Source organism: Bactrocera neohumeralis, chromosome 4, assembly GCF_024586455.1.
Source record: "Bactrocera neohumeralis isolate Rockhampton chromosome 4, APGP_CSIRO_Bneo_wtdbg2-racon-allhic-juicebox.fasta_v2, whole genome shotgun sequence".
Classification (NCBI taxonomy): domain Eukaryota; kingdom Metazoa; phylum Arthropoda; class Insecta; order Diptera; family Tephritidae; genus Bactrocera; species Bactrocera neohumeralis.
Window position 1 is genome coordinate 30,301,428 of NC_065921.1, and position 19,333 is coordinate 30,320,760.

General features: G+C 36.0%; 1 long non-coding RNA gene across 1 annotated transcript; it reads right to left on the minus strand.

The window, feature by feature from the left end:
- Positions 1 to 17,640: 17,640 nt before the first annotated feature.
- Positions 17,641 to 19,013, minus strand: LOC126755694 (uncharacterized). Its single transcript, XR_007666516.1, has 3 exons — positions 18,942 to 19,013; positions 18,432 to 18,543; positions 17,641 to 18,322 (listed from the first exon to the last, which is right to left on the minus strand). It is a non-coding gene; the product is annotated as an uncharacterized LOC126755694 (long non-coding RNA).
- Between the last annotated feature and the right edge of the window lie 320 nt (positions 19,014 to 19,333).

Below are 19,333 nucleotides of genomic sequence, written 5' to 3' on the forward strand. Positions count from 1 at the left end.
CTGGGTTGTTTAAACTTTTCACATAAATCTTGAGGTTATGAGAAAAAGATGTTAATACAAAAGTTGTAGATCCTTTCATTACCTACAACTTTGCCATATAACTTGGACTCGTAGCTTTGAGAAAATTTCAGTTAAACCATTTTAAGCCATAAAAATTCAACAAGGCACCTCCTTCCTCTGCCCGACCATAGATTGCCCGTAAAATATATTTCTATTTTTTTGTTATTTTACTTTTCGTTTCCAATAAGTTTCATAATTTTTTTTCTAATTTTTTTTAGCATTTTTAAATGCTTCTGCACTGGTCCATTTCTAGTTTTTTTGTCTTCCAAACGCTTACGGCATTTCTCTGCGCATGCGCAATAATCACTTAATCATTTTTAACAATAACGTGTTTATATTCTTTGTTTTTTTTCTATGATTTATACTATTTTTGTAAAAAGAGAGCAAAATTGTACCGTAAAACTTTAATATTATCTTTATAATTTTTTGTTGTTTTAGTTTTTTGTAAATTTTAAATCGAAACGTTGTCGCTTGTTTACCTTAGTGAATTACTTTTTTTCTGCTAATATTTATCTCTTTATATACTACAATATATTTCATTTAATACTTTAATACAAATACAACTTTTTACTCATTCTAAGTTTTTTTGTTGTAGTTGCTCTTGTTTTTGTTTTTTATAATCACAATTCACTTTGCATCGTTTTCATTTGTTGCTACGATTTACAAACCTACTAACAAAACTTAAACATTTTACCAAAACTTTACTTGTCATTAACTAATTTTATGCAATTACAAGCTACATTCTTTTCGGATTTAATTTATTTTTTTTAAGGTTATGTTAGATAAAGTGCAAAGGCTATTTTTAAATGTAAAATGGTGTAACTTTCTGAAGATTGCTCAAACAGAAATAAAATTTAAAGTAATAAAAAAAGCAAAAACGCTAACTTCGGTAGCATAGAAGCTGGAAGCTACCCCTCACAAATGAGAAATAACCTAATTTTGATCGTTCAGCTTCTGAAAGCCCATAGAGCGAAGCGATGTCGCTTTGGAAGATCGAGCGGCTTCAGTTCTTGCAATTTCGAAGTTAAATGCGCCAAATCGTTTCATACTGTCAAAAAAGGCTATTGAAAAAAATGTATCCATATTGTTTGGGTTTGCGGCCGATTTAAAACCTCTGCGGTGCTGTGGGTCCGGCGCACGGCCGCAATATGAATTCTTCAAGTCTACCTGCATTTTGGTTTGAACATACCTACAATAAATCTCCCCAAAGGTACAAACCCAATTAGCAGATGGTTCGCTCCAATCCAAGGTCTTACTGCTTCCCGCGCTACTAGATTTAAGTCTTCGGCCAGACCTTGTAGCTTTTGCTACTAGCAGTGTAGCACCCATTAAACTCAATGGCTTGAACTTTAAATGTCTTTTCATTAGCTGGAATCTCATTCCAAGTCTATAATATCAGTTCAAGGTGAGTATTATAGCCCATTTTCTGACAAGGCTTTGCTGATATTTATTAGATTTTAGTCGCTTTTTACGAAAGGCATTCTTACCGCGGCCAAATTCTAACCCCTGTCTGCTGGGTCCGATAGACGGTCAGATAGATGGACATGGCTAAATCGAGTAGGTGTGCCACGCTCATCATTTATATAAAGAGGTGTCCCAAAATTAATGCAAGATTTAAACTCTGAGGTTTCCTTCTCGGTATTGCAAACTTCTTGGGTGACTTTGCGGCCAAAAACTTGGTTTGTACGATTGAATGATAATTTGACAGCACTCTAGTAATGACCATGATCGAGACTTTTTTTACTTTTTTCTAGTGTTGGAATATTTATTGAATATATTGTTGATTTTAGGCCGAATTTTCAGCACAAATTGCCTTGAAAAAATTAGTTGTAATTGAAAAGAAAACCTTCGATCAATCACGAGGTCCTCCTATCTACAAGATTACTTGTAGAAGAACTGTGAAAAATTTCAATAAGACCGCTTTACTAGCTTCTAAGAAGCCATTGCCACTGACTTTGAAAACGACTTTCGGGAAAAATATCATCGATCAAAGGCTTAAGTAACCGACCGGTCTAGCCTGACGGGCCGATCTTACAAAAGTTCTAAATCGTTTTTTTTGTGGTATATAAAAAATATGATTTTCTGAAATTTCAAAACTTGCGTTACCCCTTAAATAACAGTGAAACTAGTTATTGGGCATTAATTTTTTCAGTTCCTCTGTTAAATGAGAGCAATCAACCTTTTTGAATCATAACTCGACATTTGCGTTTATGTCTTTTGATATATAGACCGTTAGCATTATAGTCTAAAATGTTGTACAAAGCCTTCAAAGGCGGTCGAAATATCGTTGAAGACACGCCTCGTTCAGGACGATCTTCGACTTCTTCAACTGATGAAAATATTAAAAAAGTGAAAGATAAGATGTTTGAAAAGAGTTGAAGAGATGAAAACAGAGCTCGGCATCTCTCGTGAGTTCGTTCAAATGATTTTGACGAATATTTTGGGTCTGAAAAGCGTTCTTGCTAGACTCGTCTCGATAAAACTGAATTTTTTCAAAAAGAGTACTGTGTACAGATCTCTTTGGACATGTTTGATCGTGTGAATTCCAATCCCATATTCATGGAAAGCATTATAACTGCCGATGCGACATGGGTTTATGAGTTTGACAAGCAATCAAGTGAACAATCAACGAATTGGAGGGGGAAACAACGAGCCGAAACCAAAAACCACCCCAAAAATCAAGGGGATGCCCATTATTTTTCCGACATTTGTGGTTAAGGTGCTCTATTTACCCATATTGAAGCGTTTGCGTGAGAATATCTGGAGGCCGGAAAGTACAATTCATGGATTTTACACGATGATAATGCACCATCCAATCGAGTCACGATTGTGGCTGAATTCGAAGCCAAAAACGCAATTAACACTATCGATCGATCATCGCATTCACCAGATTCGACTCTGTGTGATATTTTCTTGTTCTCCGAACTGAAATTGTCGCTCAGTGGAAGCCATTTTCAGTCGATCGAAGAGATAAAACAAAATTCGCTGAAGGAGCTGAAGGCCATCCCAAAAAGTTCTTACGAAAAGTTTCGAGGACTGGAAAAATCGTAGGCATACGTGCATTACTACTGTGATCAAATTCAAAGGTGAATTTCTAATTTATACTTCGCGTGTTTTTCGAATCGGTACATTTTTTTTTGTAAGTTGGTAGTACTGTTAGTGACATGTATGCTAAATTTCACGTCAAAATATTTATTAGTATTTGAGATACGCCTCGTTTTGTGAGGCTCTATAAGTGAATTCTTCGATTTTTACTATGTCTGAATTTATTGAACAAAGAAGTGCGATAATGCACCATCTCATACTGTATTGCTTATTTGTGATCATTTCGCCACATTTTCAAATAATATCGTGCCGCAACCACCGCATTCGCCTGATTTACTTTCGTGTAACTTCTGGCTATTCAGCAAATTCACATGACCACTCCGAACAGACCGTTTTAACTCAATTGCGTATATAAAAGCTGAATCGAAGAGGGTTCTGATGGCCATCACTACGGATTTTTGCATGTGCTATGATGACTGTAAAACTCGTTGGCATAAGTGTATTGCAGCGGGAGGGGATTACTTTCAAGGAGATGAAATGGACAAAATTCACCTTTCAATTTGATCACAGTAGTACATCTGCTGGGAATCACTTTGAAGGCGTCAAAATAAATATTGATGAATAATAAAATACTTTGCTTTTTATTTACTATTTTCTGGTACTATAGATCGTTAGCTGCATGGTATAATATTTCTTAGTTACACGTTATTTACAAATATTTTTTTTTTTAAATTTGGAAAACAATTAAAAAAAAATGTTAAGACTTAGAGAAAAACTTACATACTACTAAAATAAATTCTTTATATAATATTTATTTATTAAATTCACTATTTTTTTTATTAAATTCACGCGCTCAATTCGCTAAATTTCTATTTTAGTTTGTTTTATAAATATTACTTAATGGGCTTCAAATCCTTTGCAGTGAAAGTAAGCTCCAAAGCTCTCTTTTTAACCATTTCATTAATTTACCTCATGGGTTTATTCTTCTTATTTATTTATTAGTTACTAATTTTGATTCGAATAAATATTTAAATTGTACTATTAGTAAATTTTATTTTCTATAAATATAAATTCTTTCAAATACTCGCCTAAGTTTACTTTTAAGACGAGAAACTCTTTCTCGCATATAAAAAAATACATAAATTATTTGTAATATTTGTAATACCGTTACAACACATAACTGCACCCAAGTGCCTTACAAATATACCTAGCTCCTTAAATATAATTATACACAAACAGCAACAAACATGCATAAATACAAATGTATATGCGTCTATTTTTGTTTCGCTTAAGTCCATTACGAAACGCTTCAACCAGCACTCTTCCATAATTATTTGTTAATTGCCTTAGCTAAATATTTGTTTTACATAATTTAAAGTAGTTTGTGAGTATGTAGATATTATCAGTTTTTGGTGTATTGGTCAGCAGCTAGACTAAAAATAACACTGGTAAACACTGTTTTTGTCACATGAACTTTGTTATGATTTAAAAATATTAACAGTTTTGTTTCTATCACATCCAGTTTTCTTGTGACAGCTACATATTCATTTCTGACCTCATACATTTGTACGTTTCTTTGTTTACATAACTGCATTTAGTCGACTGTGTAACTATTGTGTTTGCTAAATTACATTTTATTTACATTAGTAAGATCTTAAATATGCCACGAAAGTGTTTGAACAACCCGAACAATTTTTGTTATGTGTGTGGAGAATTAACTGTTACATCTCAGCGTCGAAATTCCACATCACTAATTGAACAGTGCTATTTAGACTATTTTGGTTTTCCTGTAAGGAATCATGTGGGTTCCACATATATGTTGTGTAACGTGTGTGAGGCTCCTATTAGGTTGGGCTAAACAAGAACCTAGACATTTGTCATTTGCTATACCAATGATTTGGACGGAACCAAAGGATCATGTAAGTGATTGTTAATTTTGTTTGACTCAAACAAAAGGTATTACTACCAAATCCAAACACACTATCCAGTATCCAAACTTGTCTTCGGCCAAGAGACCCATCCTACATAGTGCCGAACTGCCTGTGCCGATGCCTCCAAATCGATCGAAAAGTGAGAATTCTACTCCGAAAGGTGGAGATGGATTTTTCTATCTAAAAGAGAAATTCCCTAAACTCAGCGAGGCGAAAATCAAAGAGGGCATATTTGTAGGCCCACAAATATGGCAATTGATGAAGGATAAGAGATTTGAAGAAAAACTGAATGATCAGGAAAGACTCGCCTGAAAATGTTTTGTGAATGTTGTTCAAAATTTTCTAGGTAACCATAAAGCGGAAAATTACAAAGATTTAATAAATGAACTTATGATATCACTTAAAGCTTTGGGGTGTAATATGTCCTTGAAAATACATATGCTGGACTCTCATCTGGATTTCTTTCCGGCAAATTTAGGTGCTGTGAGTGACGAACAAGGTGAGAGGTTCCATCAAGACATTTCCTTAATGAAGAAGCGTTATCAAGGGAAATGGAGTGCAGGAATGCTAGCAGACTATTGTTGGAGACTTAAAAGGGACCTACCGGAAGCCAAATATTCAAGAAAATCATAAGTATGTATCTATTAGATATTAGGAAATAATTCTGTAAGTGTGGCTGAATTTTGTACTTTTTACGAAAATATATGTTTTGATGTCACAAGAAAACAGGATGTGTTAGTTTTTTTTTTCATTGATATATTATTATTTGGTGGCCCTGTTATATTAAAAATTTGATATAAATTTTCATGTGACAAAAAAAAAATTACAAATTTGTTGACCAGTGTAATTATTTCGCCACAAAATGTCGTTACTTTGATTTTTTGTTTGAGTTTCCTTAAGTATAGACGTACAAGTTTACAATTTCCGGGTACTTTTTAGTCACAATTTGAATACACATGTAAATATACATACTATACATACAATAAGTCTAGCATTTGAGTATTGAGTAAAGTCGTGCATATGTAATTTGTTTACGTGTAAATTGTCTTGTGCATTAAGTTCAAATGTGTGCAGTAACAGTGTTGTAGAGTTAACGGTAAAGTTCTACTTAGTTTATTTGAGAAGTTTTCTAATTTTTCTAGATTTTTTTGTGAGATCGATTTATTTTATAAATTTGTAAATACTGTTCTTTCAATGTGTACTTTTTCTAATATGTATGTATATATATGTCAAAACGGGAAAAATGAAGCGTGTTTTTAGGAAAAAAGTTAAGCTTGAATAAATAAAATTGAATTAAGAAATTATAGTTTTAAGTTTTGCAATTTTTGTAGATTTTTTTGTGAGAATAAAATAAATTCTAAAATTGTTTTTTTTTTGTGTGAATCAAAATACTTTAATATGTCTACGCAAATCTACACAAAAGTATAGTGAAATCTACAGAAAACATTTTTATGCTTAACAATAAAAATATCGACGAATTTGTATATGGTACTTACAAAGGATCGCTCGGAGGATGGAATCATGTGTAGAAGTTCACGCCAGTGAGGAAAGTTCTCTGAGTGCCATTCACTTGGGAAAGGGCAGAAACGATACTTTTACATATGGCTCAAGCAACTCATGACTTCCCTGTCTTAGACCACATATCCTCTGGGTAGCCAAAGGACATCCATTTGAAGGCGAACTATCCCTCGCCAAGGTTCTGTGCTGGGTTTTCGACCCTCCACATAAAAACGCGCCAATGAAAAAGAAACAACAGCCTTGGCGCCAAGCAGCGAAAAGGGAGAACGACTGAAGCGCTGTGTAAACTCGGCCATAATCGCGTAAGCGTTGTCTACGTCAACAAAGAAGAAAAAGACTTAGGATCGCTACCTTCTCCACTCCGTAGGGTCCCTCTCATCGGACCTAATATATTACAAACCTATATAGTACAAGATTTTAGCTGGAACGGACTTCAAGTAAAGTGAAGAGATGGTTCTATATCTTATGATGGACCTACTGCAGGAAGAACTCAAGATCCCTGGTACAAATTATTCAAGATTTCAGCCCCAACCGACTGTTGGCGAAATCGAAAAGTGAAGATGCAGTTCAAATTCTATCCTATAAGATTGAGGAAGTGCTTCTACATATTATTACGGTCGCAGATAGTTCAGGATAGGAGTGGCTCTCTGTCGGCGTACCTAGGACTTTAAGATGCCTAACCACGTAATCCAAATACTGAGTGAACTTAGTTGCTTTAGAAGCTATCTGTTCCCTCACGACCTTGGTATTGTCCGACGTGTACAGAGTGCATAGAAGACTCTGAGCAAGTATTTTTTCAATATCCTCGTTTTTCAAGTGTAAGGGAAATGTCAAAAACTTCAGTTGGCGGTAGTTTTTCGGTGGAAAATTTGACAGCACTCATGTATCAGTCTTCTGGTAAATAGAAAGCTGTCAGCTCTAAATATGACGAAACTGAGACATATACAATATAATAGGTGTCAGTCTGCCTGTATGATAGATGAGACTTAAAGTCTTTCTCTCTTCCATGAAGAAATATTTAATCCGGTGGCTTCGTGGGACAGATATGAGTTGGGTGTAGGTTAGCTTTAGCGGACTAAAGTTCGGCATATCGGCTTTTGATGCTTTCCTCCTACTATAAAAAGGACGCCTATTGTGAAACCATCGGTACTAAAATAACCTCTTTCTACTGTCTTTACTCTGAACCATCCCGTGCTTCAAAAGCTCTTCAGTATGAAACGAAAGTCCGAAATAAGCATCGTCAAGAAACCCTCGACTGTAAGATGCGATTTTATACTATGAGAAAGCCTTGCGTTCGCATAAAAGATATTTTTAAGTCTGCTCTTCTTCTTCCTGATAGCTTCTACAATAGTCACCGAGTGGGTTTCCCAGTTTGCTAGCATGTCTGTCAATTAGACAGTGACCTGTAAGCATTGATACTAGACTTCTTATGTCATTCCTTTTGAATTTTAATATTCGTTTCCTTTATGAAATGTTTGTCTGCTTAAACAAGTTAGGGTTTGACTTCACCGACTCTAATATCCAATTTTGCTGAAAAGACGCCACCTTCCTGTCGATTATCTAGTTTGAAGCCTGTTCACCTCGCTCCTTTTCCACTCTTGTGAGGAAGGGGAGGTAATATTGGGGTCCGGATTTAGGTTTCTCTATAGGATTATAATCCGTGGTTTATGTTGGAAATTGTAACTTTAACTTAAATATTTTAGAATATCTCTTATTACAGGCGACTAATTGGGAGGATTCTCTCAGTGTAAGATCTGACTTCGCTGCCAGTTGTTTATAGAATAAGTCTGTTGGCCGTGAATGTAAAATGATGTTCAGTGCCTGATTTGGCGTTCTTCTAAGAGCTCCGCCGTACCGCGTATTGACGGTCCTATTATCGTAAGAGCTCAGAACCCAATTTGAATGACAAAATATGTAGAAGATTTCAACACAAACTTACAGTTGGTAGAAAAAGTTCAAAAATTCAATGCAGTTTAAATCAGATTGAAGAAGTATTTCTGTAGCTTGTTTTTGTTTCTTACTATCACTCACTGGCGGAATAATGTCACGAAATTAATGGAAAATAATGGAAATATTAATTAAAACAGCTTACAATGCTGTTTTAGAACCCCTCCTTATCCCATAATAAATTACTGAATGTCAAAAAAGTTCATAGAATTTATTTATTGCTCATAAGTAAACAGAACGACTCAAAATAGATACGAGTACGAAGAGCTTGAGGTAAGCGTAAATATGAAGGAACTGACACCCATTCACTCTTCATGTTTAAATTTGACGATGAAGAAAGTATATACAAGATTTGGAAGTCAACTACTCTGCAAAACACAGCTATTGTGAAGTAAAGTCCTCTCTCGAGAAACAAACACCAAATTCTAGAAGTCTTTTTTTCATCCCCATCTTGCTATATGGTGCAGAGGCATGGACGATGAGGAAAACATCTGATGAGTCGGCGTAACGCATTTTCGAGAGAAATGTTCTGCGGAAGATTTATGGACATCAAGGGCGAATACCGCAGTCGATTGAACGATGAACTGTACGAGATCTGTCGTCCGAATAGATGGAATGGCTCAAACTCTGAGAGCATTCGACGCAGTACACGTCGGGGGAAGCAGAGGAAGAGGAAGACCTCCTCTCCATTGGAAAGACCAGGTGGAGAAGGACCTGACTTCGCTTGGAATCTCCAATTGGCGCCACGTAGCGAAAAGAAGAAACGACTGGCGCGCTGTTGTTAACTCGGCTATAACGGTGTAAACGGTGTCTTCGCCAGTAAAGAATAATAAATGTAAAAAAAATATAGTAAAATCTGCAGAAAATTTTTTCATGCTTAATAAAAAAAATTCGACGAATTTGTGTATGGTACATAGGATCGCTTCTTCCTCCACACAGTAATATTTTTGATATCGAATAGGATTGTTATCATTGGACCAAGATTTTATCGCAAATCCACTGTTGTCGGCAGGTAAGGTTTTGGCGTTTGTATTTTGAAATGCATATGGAATGAGTTTTAATGACTACCTTGAAAAAGGAAGGATTATTAACTGCGACTATTACATATCGTTATTGGACCGATTGAAATACGAAGTCGCCGAAAAATGGCCGCATTTGAAGAAAGAAAAAGTGTTGTTTTAGCAAGGCAATGTACCGTGGCACAAATCAATGAAATGGCAAAAATTCTTTCTATGAATTGGGCTTCGAACACATTCCGTATTCACCGTATTCTCCAGATCTGGCACTCAGCGATTATTTCCTATTATCAGGTCTCAAAAGAATGCTCGCTGGAAAGAAATTTTTGTCGAATAAAGAGGTGGTCGCCGAAACTGAGGCCTATTTTGAAGCAACGAACAAATCGTCTCACAAAAATGGTATCGAAAAGTGTGAGGGTCGCTATAATCAGTGTATCACCTCTGAGAAGAGCTATGTTGAATAAAAAAATACAAGTTTTGCCAAAAAAGAATGTATTTTACTATGTGGGACTGGATACTTTTCATCTGAGCTATTATATTTACGCTTTATATAAGGAAGGTACTCATGGAAAACAATACGGTCTTTTTATTCGAAAACGAGATACAATTTTTTTTAAATCTGAGCTATTTATCGACATAATGGTTAGTTAATTTTTAAATCTGAGCTATTTATCGACATAATGGACTTTGCACTCTGAGGCAGAAATTTTATAATCTGAACGATTAAGGCATTCAATTTCTAATGAAGGTTAGATAAAGCTATCTGTATAACTACTTTGGTCGAATTTCGATAAATCTAAGAAATAATTGAACTCAGCAGCCACTTGACAATGATTTCACCACGAAATGGATAAATACGAAAATTTTAATGACTTCCATTTAAGCTGGGACACACTGACATCATTTCCCTAGCAATTTCATTCCCACACACATATGTATTGCGCCAAAATGTAGACTTCTACATTTGTTTGCCCTGCATACAGATAGATTGTGTGTAAGGTAATGCGATGTCGAAAGGTAAAAACAACAAAACACAAACACGGCAGCTTTGTGAGTGCTGTGAGCCGGCACAAACAATTCTCGAGCACAATTAAAAAGTTCAACGCGCACATACACACACGCATACATACATGTTTGCATGACAACCGAAAAACAACAAAAACAACTGAACTTATTAACTGCTGTTACGGCGACAACAAACGGTGTCTAAAGCTTGTGAGACTCATCTACATTATCGTAGACACGTCACCACACCTGTATGTTTGTATGTATTTGTGCCGGTGGTAAGTGATACGAAAATTGGCAAGGCAACTGTGTACTCATATCAGGAAGAATTTTAATAGTCAAACTCTTGAAAAAGAAGCGAGTGTGTGTGTTTGTGTGTCTGAACAGTGGCATTGCTTGAAGTTTCAGACAATTAAAAACAAATTTTCGCAAACCTATATGCGCAAGGATGCCATATAATTGCAATATACGTATGTATGGTTAGTTGTTTATGTGTGTGTATGCAACGTTGATAAACTCACACCAAATAAATGATGATAATGATGAAATCGTACTAAAAGTTGTAAATATCCTTGGAAAACTGGAAAACTAGTTGTATTCAACTGTGAAGCGAGTTCAGCACAGATTGAAGCGAAGTAGGTATTTATTAATGAAGGCATAAGAGTAGACTGAGCTATAAATTTGCCCCTTATGTTAGGTTAGGCTAGGTTATACTGGCCGGCTATCACGCCATATATAGACCTGGTTCTTAGTAGTGCCAGATGGAGGTTCAGTTTAGTTTGAGGTGAAGAATTCCGTCAGAAGAGCGACTTGATGTCTACATTGGATACATCGATGAACTCCGAAGCGCCTAGATACTTAAGACGAGTTATAGATAGTGCTGAACAAAGGCATAGGTGGTGTTCCAGCGATTCTCTCATGTTAACTTCTTTGCACTTTCTGGATGCATCGTTAGCACTTATACCCATCCGGCTCGCATGTGATGCCAGTAGGTTGTGACCGGTGAAGAGGCCAACAGTAAGTAAGTAAGAAGCAAGCGAGTTTTCCTAATCTTATGTACCCTGACGCTTAAGTTGAACAATATTTTCTACAAATGTTAACGAGTAACGGTAAAGTATTTACAAATTTGCCTCAATATAATATCTTTGACTGTTCTAAGAATGAGTTTCTAGTTTCAATTTCTAAATGAGTTCTTCGTGACTCCCAAGGGCCGAATACCAAGGACCGGCTGTGAAGTGCTCAACATCCTACAGCAAAGGCTGGTTGGAAGTTCACGGGCATTTCGGAAAGTAAATAGAGGTAACCTGAAAGGTGGCACCCTTTTCCCTGCTTTGATTTCTGGTAGTGAACGACATTTTGAAAGAACTTGAGGTGCAAGGCTACCAGGTGGTTGCCTACGTATGTAGACGTTGTAGCTTTTCTGGTAAAAGGAAACACCGCTAAACACCTCTTACGATCTCACCCAAGGGTATCTAAAAGTGAGCAGATAGGAATGGATTAGGCAGAAATCCAAATAAAACTGAACTAGATTTTTCAAAGGAGCTACAAAATCCCTGATGTTTCTTTCAACTCGTTGAAAGCTTCTATTTTCAACTGGTGGACAGGTTCGAGAACGTGGGGCTTATGGGCTTTTTCACGGATTGGTCAAAGCTAAGAGGGTGGCTAATAGGCCGAGTGTCTGTCGGAAGTCTGTAGCATCTCTCAAACGTAGATTTCTTCCATTAAGGTAGCAGTAGATATGCTGCTCCTAAGTACAGCTTTCTTTAGAGAGGTGTGCATTCACTTCGACCTCGTTAGCAAGAGCATCAAACCTTATCCATATTATGTTATACTATGTACCCGGACACAGTGGAATCGCTGGAAACTCCAAAGCAGATAAGTTTGCTAGGGGAGACACCCTTACTCCAATTATATTCGATTGAAAGTGGGTCGGTTTTCCGATATCCTCTTGCGTTCTATTGTTTGGTCTATATACCAACAGCGAGCTCGGCAAGCACTAATTAACAAACAGAACTTCAACGACTGCAGGCTCCTTCTGGCCAAGAGTGAATCGGAAGAGATTCTCGGAACTATTTCCTTGCAAATCTTGCCGCGATTATAGGAGTTCTGACTGGACGCTGCCCACATGCGGTGTGCCCAAATATTTGCGGGACACTCTTTGCCAAAGCTATATAGAGAAAGGCAAGGTGGAATAATCTTGTTATATTCTCCTCAATCGACCTGATTTTATCAGACTGAGATTGAAATATCACGAAAGACTCATCCGGCACTCGAATTGTAACCAACTTCAAGCCGTTCGCGCAGCTGTCGCACTGGAATCAGCTGTTAATAAATTTGCTGAAGGATAGTTCGAGGTATTGTTCACAAGTGTACAAAACCGTTTTGCCAAAAGTGAACGCAAAAAAAGTGATCAGCGATGGAATTCAAACGTAATAGTGTGATTGCTTTATATTTAGCTGGAAAATCACAGCCAGCAATTGTTCGTGAGTTCAAACACCTTAATGTGAATAAAGTTTTTGTTTATCGCACCATCACTCGTTACAATGATACTGGTAGCATCGCAAAACGCCGTGGAGGTGGTCATCAAAAGACAGCAACGTCACGTGAGATGAGCGAAATCCACGGCGAAGTGCCAATCAAATGGCTAAAGAACTGAAAATATCCGACCGCAGCATCCGACGCATATTGAAAAATGAGCTCAAGGTCAAGCCTTACAAGTTTCAAAAGGCCCATGATCTCACACCGAAGCAGCAACAAGTAAGACTTGAGAGAGCGAAGCAGTTGCTTCGCTTGGCCGAAAGCGGTCAATTTCCGAACATTGTGTTTTCTGAGGAAAAAATGTTTCCAATTGAGCAATTCGTAAACTCTCAAAAAGTTTAAGACCGACCGTTGAGCCACAAATGATGGTTTGGGCCACTGTCACCGCAGATGGGCGGTCTCCAATTGTTTTCATCGAGCCTGGCGTCAAAGTAAATGCGACATATTATCGGGAAAGTATTCTGGAGGCTGCTTTGAAGCCGTGGGCAAACAAACATTTCGGTCGCAAACCATGGACGTTTTAACAAGACTCAGCACCGTCTCACAAAGCGCGAGTGAACCAAGAATGGCTGAAAAACAACGTTCCGAACTTCATTACGACCACACAATGGCTCTCGAATTCACCAGATGCGAATCCAATGGATTATTCTCTCTGGGCCATTTTGGAGAGCAAGGTCCGAAGTAAAAAATACACCAGTCTCGAGATGCTGAAGAAAGCCATTGTACGTAAGTGGGACAAAATACCGGCAAGTCACATTCGGCCAGCTTGCGATTCGTTTTTTGACCGTCTCAAAGCCATAGTTAAGGCAAAAGGTGGTCATATCGAGCAAAAGTGAATTGGTCCTGAATTTATGATTATTTTCACACATTTTGTATTTAAAAATAAATAAAAATAATTTTTCAAACCGGATTTATAGCCTTTTTTAATTGGTTACACTTCGAGTGCCCTGTGTACTTTTTTCCTTCTTGAAAACCACCTGTCTAAAAAAAACTTTTACTTATTTAAATATTATTTTGGTGATAGTTGAAAATCATATTTGTTTATTTGTTCGAAATTCCGGCAAAAGCGCAGCGTTTCAACTAATAGCATTCAAATACACGCGAACAAATATTTGTGTGTTTGTGTATAGGTGCAAATACCATGCAGTTGTCATGCATAATTAAAAATCCATTGAGCTCTTAGGCTTCATAAATTCTGATAAATAATGCATTGCGAAGGACTGCGAGGCAATGTGCAAATAAGATTAAAGTTCGCGAAAAGCGTTTGCTATGCAAATTCGGCATTTGGGCGGTGTTTTCAAAATTCATATGAATTTCTAATGTTTTATGCAATTGTTGATTGAGGATTTGCATACTAACTAATTCCGTAGCTGTGGCCGCATTATGCGTTAGAAATTTCAATAAAATAATTTTGTGGTCAGCAATAATTTTTTGAAAATCATTAAACTTTGTGACAAAAAGCACCCGGAAATTTTAATTAAACTCCCTGGGTAAAAGGTAATTCAAAAAGGTATTTATTATGCTAAGTTGGTAGGACAGTCCTTAATTACTAGGCCAAATATTCTCGCGATCTGTTAACCAGTTTGTTTACAGCAACTGCTCAAGTTGGTACATTTCAGTAGTGCGTTGCGATTTTTACAATGGATAAAAATATCGAATAAAGAATTTGTACAAATTTGTCGAGAGATCGTTGAAGACATGGCTAGTTCTTGAAGACCTGTAACCTCTTCAACTGATGAAAATATTAAAAAGATGAGGGCTATGGTCCACATCTCTTGCAAATCCGTTCGAATGATTTTAGTGGATAATTTGGGTATGAAACGCGTTCTTGCTCAACTCGTCCTGATAAAGCTAAATTTTTTTTTCAAAAATAGTACCGTAAACAGTTTTCCTTGGACATGCTTGATCGTGCGAATTCCAATCCCACATTCATGGAAAGTATTTAACTGTCGATGAGACATAGGTTTATGAGTTTGACATGCAAATAAGTCAACAATCATAAGGAATGGAAGGAAAAAACGAGCCGAAACAAAAAAAAAAAAACTACGTCAAAGCCGCTCAAAAATCAAGGTGATGCTTATTGGATTTTTCGTTATTCGTACTTTGGTGCATCATGAATTTGTTCCGGATGGTCAGACGGTCAATAAGGAGTTCTATTTGGTCATATAAAGGCTTTTGCGTGAGAACATCCATTGAAAACAGTCGGAATTGTAGAAGAACAATTCATGGATTTTACACAATGATAATGCACCATCGCATCGAGCCACGATTGTGATCGAATTTAAAGCAAAAAACGAATAAATACCATCGATCAACCACCGTATTCACCAGATTTGGCTCTGTGTAATTTTTTGTTGTTCCCCAAACTGAAATTGCTGCTCCGCGGAACCCGTTTTCAGTCGATCTAAAGCAAAATGCACTTAAGGAGCTGTCCATCCCAAAAGTGTTTCGAGGACTGAAAAATCGTTGACATAAGTGTATTATAAAAACATGGGTAAGGGTGCTACATACAAATATTGTTGAATAATTAAATATTTTGCTTTTTATTTACTATTCATGCGTACTTTTTTTTTGTCACATTGTATAACTTTGTTTCAATCACGACCCGTTTTTTATGATAGCTATATATGTTTTTCTGATCTTATGGCAATTACATATGTTTCTTTCCCAAGGAGGGTGCCATGCCTAAAAAAACGTTATTATTACAAATAAGCTCAAAATTCAAATAAAATATTGCAATTTGGTGCAGGTGTTTGCAGTGGTGAGAGCCACGTCTGATTTGAAAATATTTTAAACATTTTGAAAATGAGGCCTGTTTCCACTCCCAGTTAAGTTGTATGTACATACATGTGTCCCAAACCACTAAAGCTAATTCAACCAAGCTTGCTTAAGCCAAATCTTCCTTTGCAAGTATGAAAATGATTGAAATCGGATTATATCTCCGCCCACTCCCAATTTAATCGTTATGTTGGAAACTACTAAAGGTAGAATAACTCAGTAAATACAAGCTACAGATACACTAAAGATTTTTAGGAGCGAATAACAAATTGGACAATAGGCGTATTTAGGCGAAAACACATATGCGTCTCGGGATCTGCTCAACCAATTTTAACCAATATCTTATACTGCGAAAATAGTTGAAATCGATTCTCAATCCAAAAAAATTCAAACCTCAAACAGAACTATGCACGAATAGTGCCTTTGAGGTGTGCCACCTGATGACCAAAAATTGGATACAACTATTCATGCCATCTCGGATCCGAATCTGTGAGATGTATTATTGAAATTTGGAAAAATCGCAAGAGTATCAGCTAGGCATTACAACCAAGTCTAAACACTACCCAAATCCAAAAATTGCAATTGTATTTCCATATCTGCAAGAGAAGTTCCCAAACTCAACGAGAGAAGATTTAAAGCTGGGATATTTGTAGTTACCCTAACATGGCAACTGATAAAGGAAAAGAAAAATTGAATGATCAGTAAAAACTCGCCTGAAAATGTTTTGTGTACGTTTATGGGAAACTATCCATAAACCATAAAACGGAAAATTACAAGGGCTTACGGGACTATACCAGTGATGTCCATGAAAAATTAGGATTTTCGTGTATTTTTTTAAAAGAAAATGTTGAACAATATTATTTTTTAAGCAAATTGAACATAACAAAATGTCTATAATATAACATGGACTTATTGTTAAAGTTAAAAAAATTTCATCAATTTATCTGCAGTAGTTTCTGAGAAAATAATTTTACAATTGTATCGTGCTCGAAAATTCCACCTTCCATATCATTAACAAAAAAACTAAATTTGACGAATTATTTATATCACGGGGTATTTGTCTGGTGCCTCACCCAATGAAATGCTTATTTACAAAATTGGTGACTTATCGAAATTTTCGGGGTTTATTTGATTAGTGGGCACGGCGTATGAGTGACCTGCAATTTGGAGTATGTTCTTTATGACACAAGAATTAATTGTATAGGATCTACATACGAGGTATGCTACTGTTGACCAAAAATCAGCTGGAAAACGAAAATAAAAGACAAAAGAAATTATATATAATTATATAAAAATATTAAAACTAGTATTAATATAAAAAATTAAATAAAATTAAATTCAAGTGCAACTATGGTCAGACATAATTGTTCGATATTGTCGTTATGTCTATCCGCTTGAAATTTCATGCGTTTCTTCGAATAACTCGTGTATTTTTTCATTAAAATTAATATAAAAAATTAAATAAAATCATTAAATTGTTGAAAAAATAAAAATAAATACAATACAATTTTACTTTTTAAATGAAAAATATGCTTGTTTTTATATTAGATGTAAAGTGTATACTTTATAGTTAAAAAAAAACAAGTTTTTTTTTACCAAAAATTAATTACATGAAAAAAATTTTGTTGTTGCAAGTCAATTATTGGTATACTAACCGCATTTGTATGGAATTATCTTTTAATGCTTATAAAAAAATTACGCTTATCATTTTAATTATTATTTTTTAAATTTGAATAACAACTAGTGCGTCATTAAACTACAATATACTATATATAAATTTTTTAGTAAAAGTTGAAAATACTTGTTTACATATATTTTTTTTAAATTTTTTTAAACCGTTAATTTGTTGCTTTTTAACCGTAATAACTGCCTGACTATACATACACACATACATAACTAGGTTTATGTATGTGCAAACAAACATATGTAACAACACACACACACTCACTTATTTTCATCAACAAAAACATAGCTATTTTCCGTCTAATCAACGACACTGGTTTTGTTTTTGTTATTATCATATATTATATAAGTGTAGTAGTTCGAATTAAGCGTTCATATCAAAATGTGTAATTTTTTCCGCGTCATCATTCACGCGATCATTGCGGTGAATTCGCTTTGACGACTGTTAATTAAAATTGTACATATTCACAATGTACACACACACACGCGCGTCTATGCCTACTTACTTGCACACCAACACCAGCACGCACACATACACACACTTGCCCATGCCCGTGTCGACAATTGGAACTTTGAGTTTCCGCTTGTCTTTGCTTTTTTTGCTGCTTATTGTTGCATGCTTTTGTTGCTGCTGTTGTCCGTTTGCTTCTGTGATTTATTGTTTATTATATAATTATATATATTTTCGCCTAATCAACCTTTCACGCTTGCCTCCTTCCGCTGCTTTATTGCAAATTACAGTCATCGGACGCGTTGTTGATTTGCTGTTTGGTTTTACGTGAAGCACGGCGTATGAGTGACCTGCAATTTGAAGCATATTCTTTAGTAGCCATTCATCAGCAACACACCCACCAAAGCAACGAGCGTGGGGGTGGTAAATATAGAGCAAACTAATAATATACATACTGACCTAGATCTGGGCTTTAGTTTGGCATCGCCGCTGCTGGTGGCTGGATCAACAGCTTCGACCAAGCTGGACTTTTTATCGCCGGAAACGGAAGGACTGGCATTGCGATTCTTGTCTACGGAAGAAGATATATAAGCACTAAGTTAATACATATTCAGTAAACTATACAACAATAATACAAAAAATACGGTTTTCCATAGCGGAAGCAGTTGAAATATTACACAGAAAGACTGCTTGTGAGTCAGGTGGAGACTACATACATAGTTTGAGAATTATAGTTCTAAGTCTGAGGTGTATTAGAAGGCGGCAAAGAGTAGAAGAAATAGGACTTATATATTGCAGGTTGCTGGTTTCTATCATCCAACGATTATAGGTTATGACACATACACTCGGGTACGCAGAGGTTCTAACACATATATTAGTTATGTTTGTATACACAACAACAACGAGTAGGCTTTGGTGTTCTATTGGGATTGGCAGGTTGTAGGAAACATTAATAGCGTACTGTACTACCTGTACCAAGATTTTGTTTTGGCCATATTCCACTGCCATTTGTTGGACCCGCACCTTTTCGCACACTTTGCCGATCTAAAATTATTTAAATATTATTAAAATAAAATTGCCAAGTAAATATTTTAAGGGATTGTATTTTTTTTATAAAAAAATATTAATAATATGAATTCGGGTTTGGTTTATTAGCATTGTAGTAAAACGCTTGTTGTTTTTTAGACGTGTGGTATTCAATGAAGCAATACTTTTTTCGAAGTTGATCTTTTTGACAGCTATTACCCAAATAGTGGTTCGTCCAATATTCGGTCGACATAATTGCTCATTAGAGTCAGTAATTCGAGCAGCCATGAATCGGTTTCGCACTACGTTTATTCTAGTGGATAATGCGCATCCTC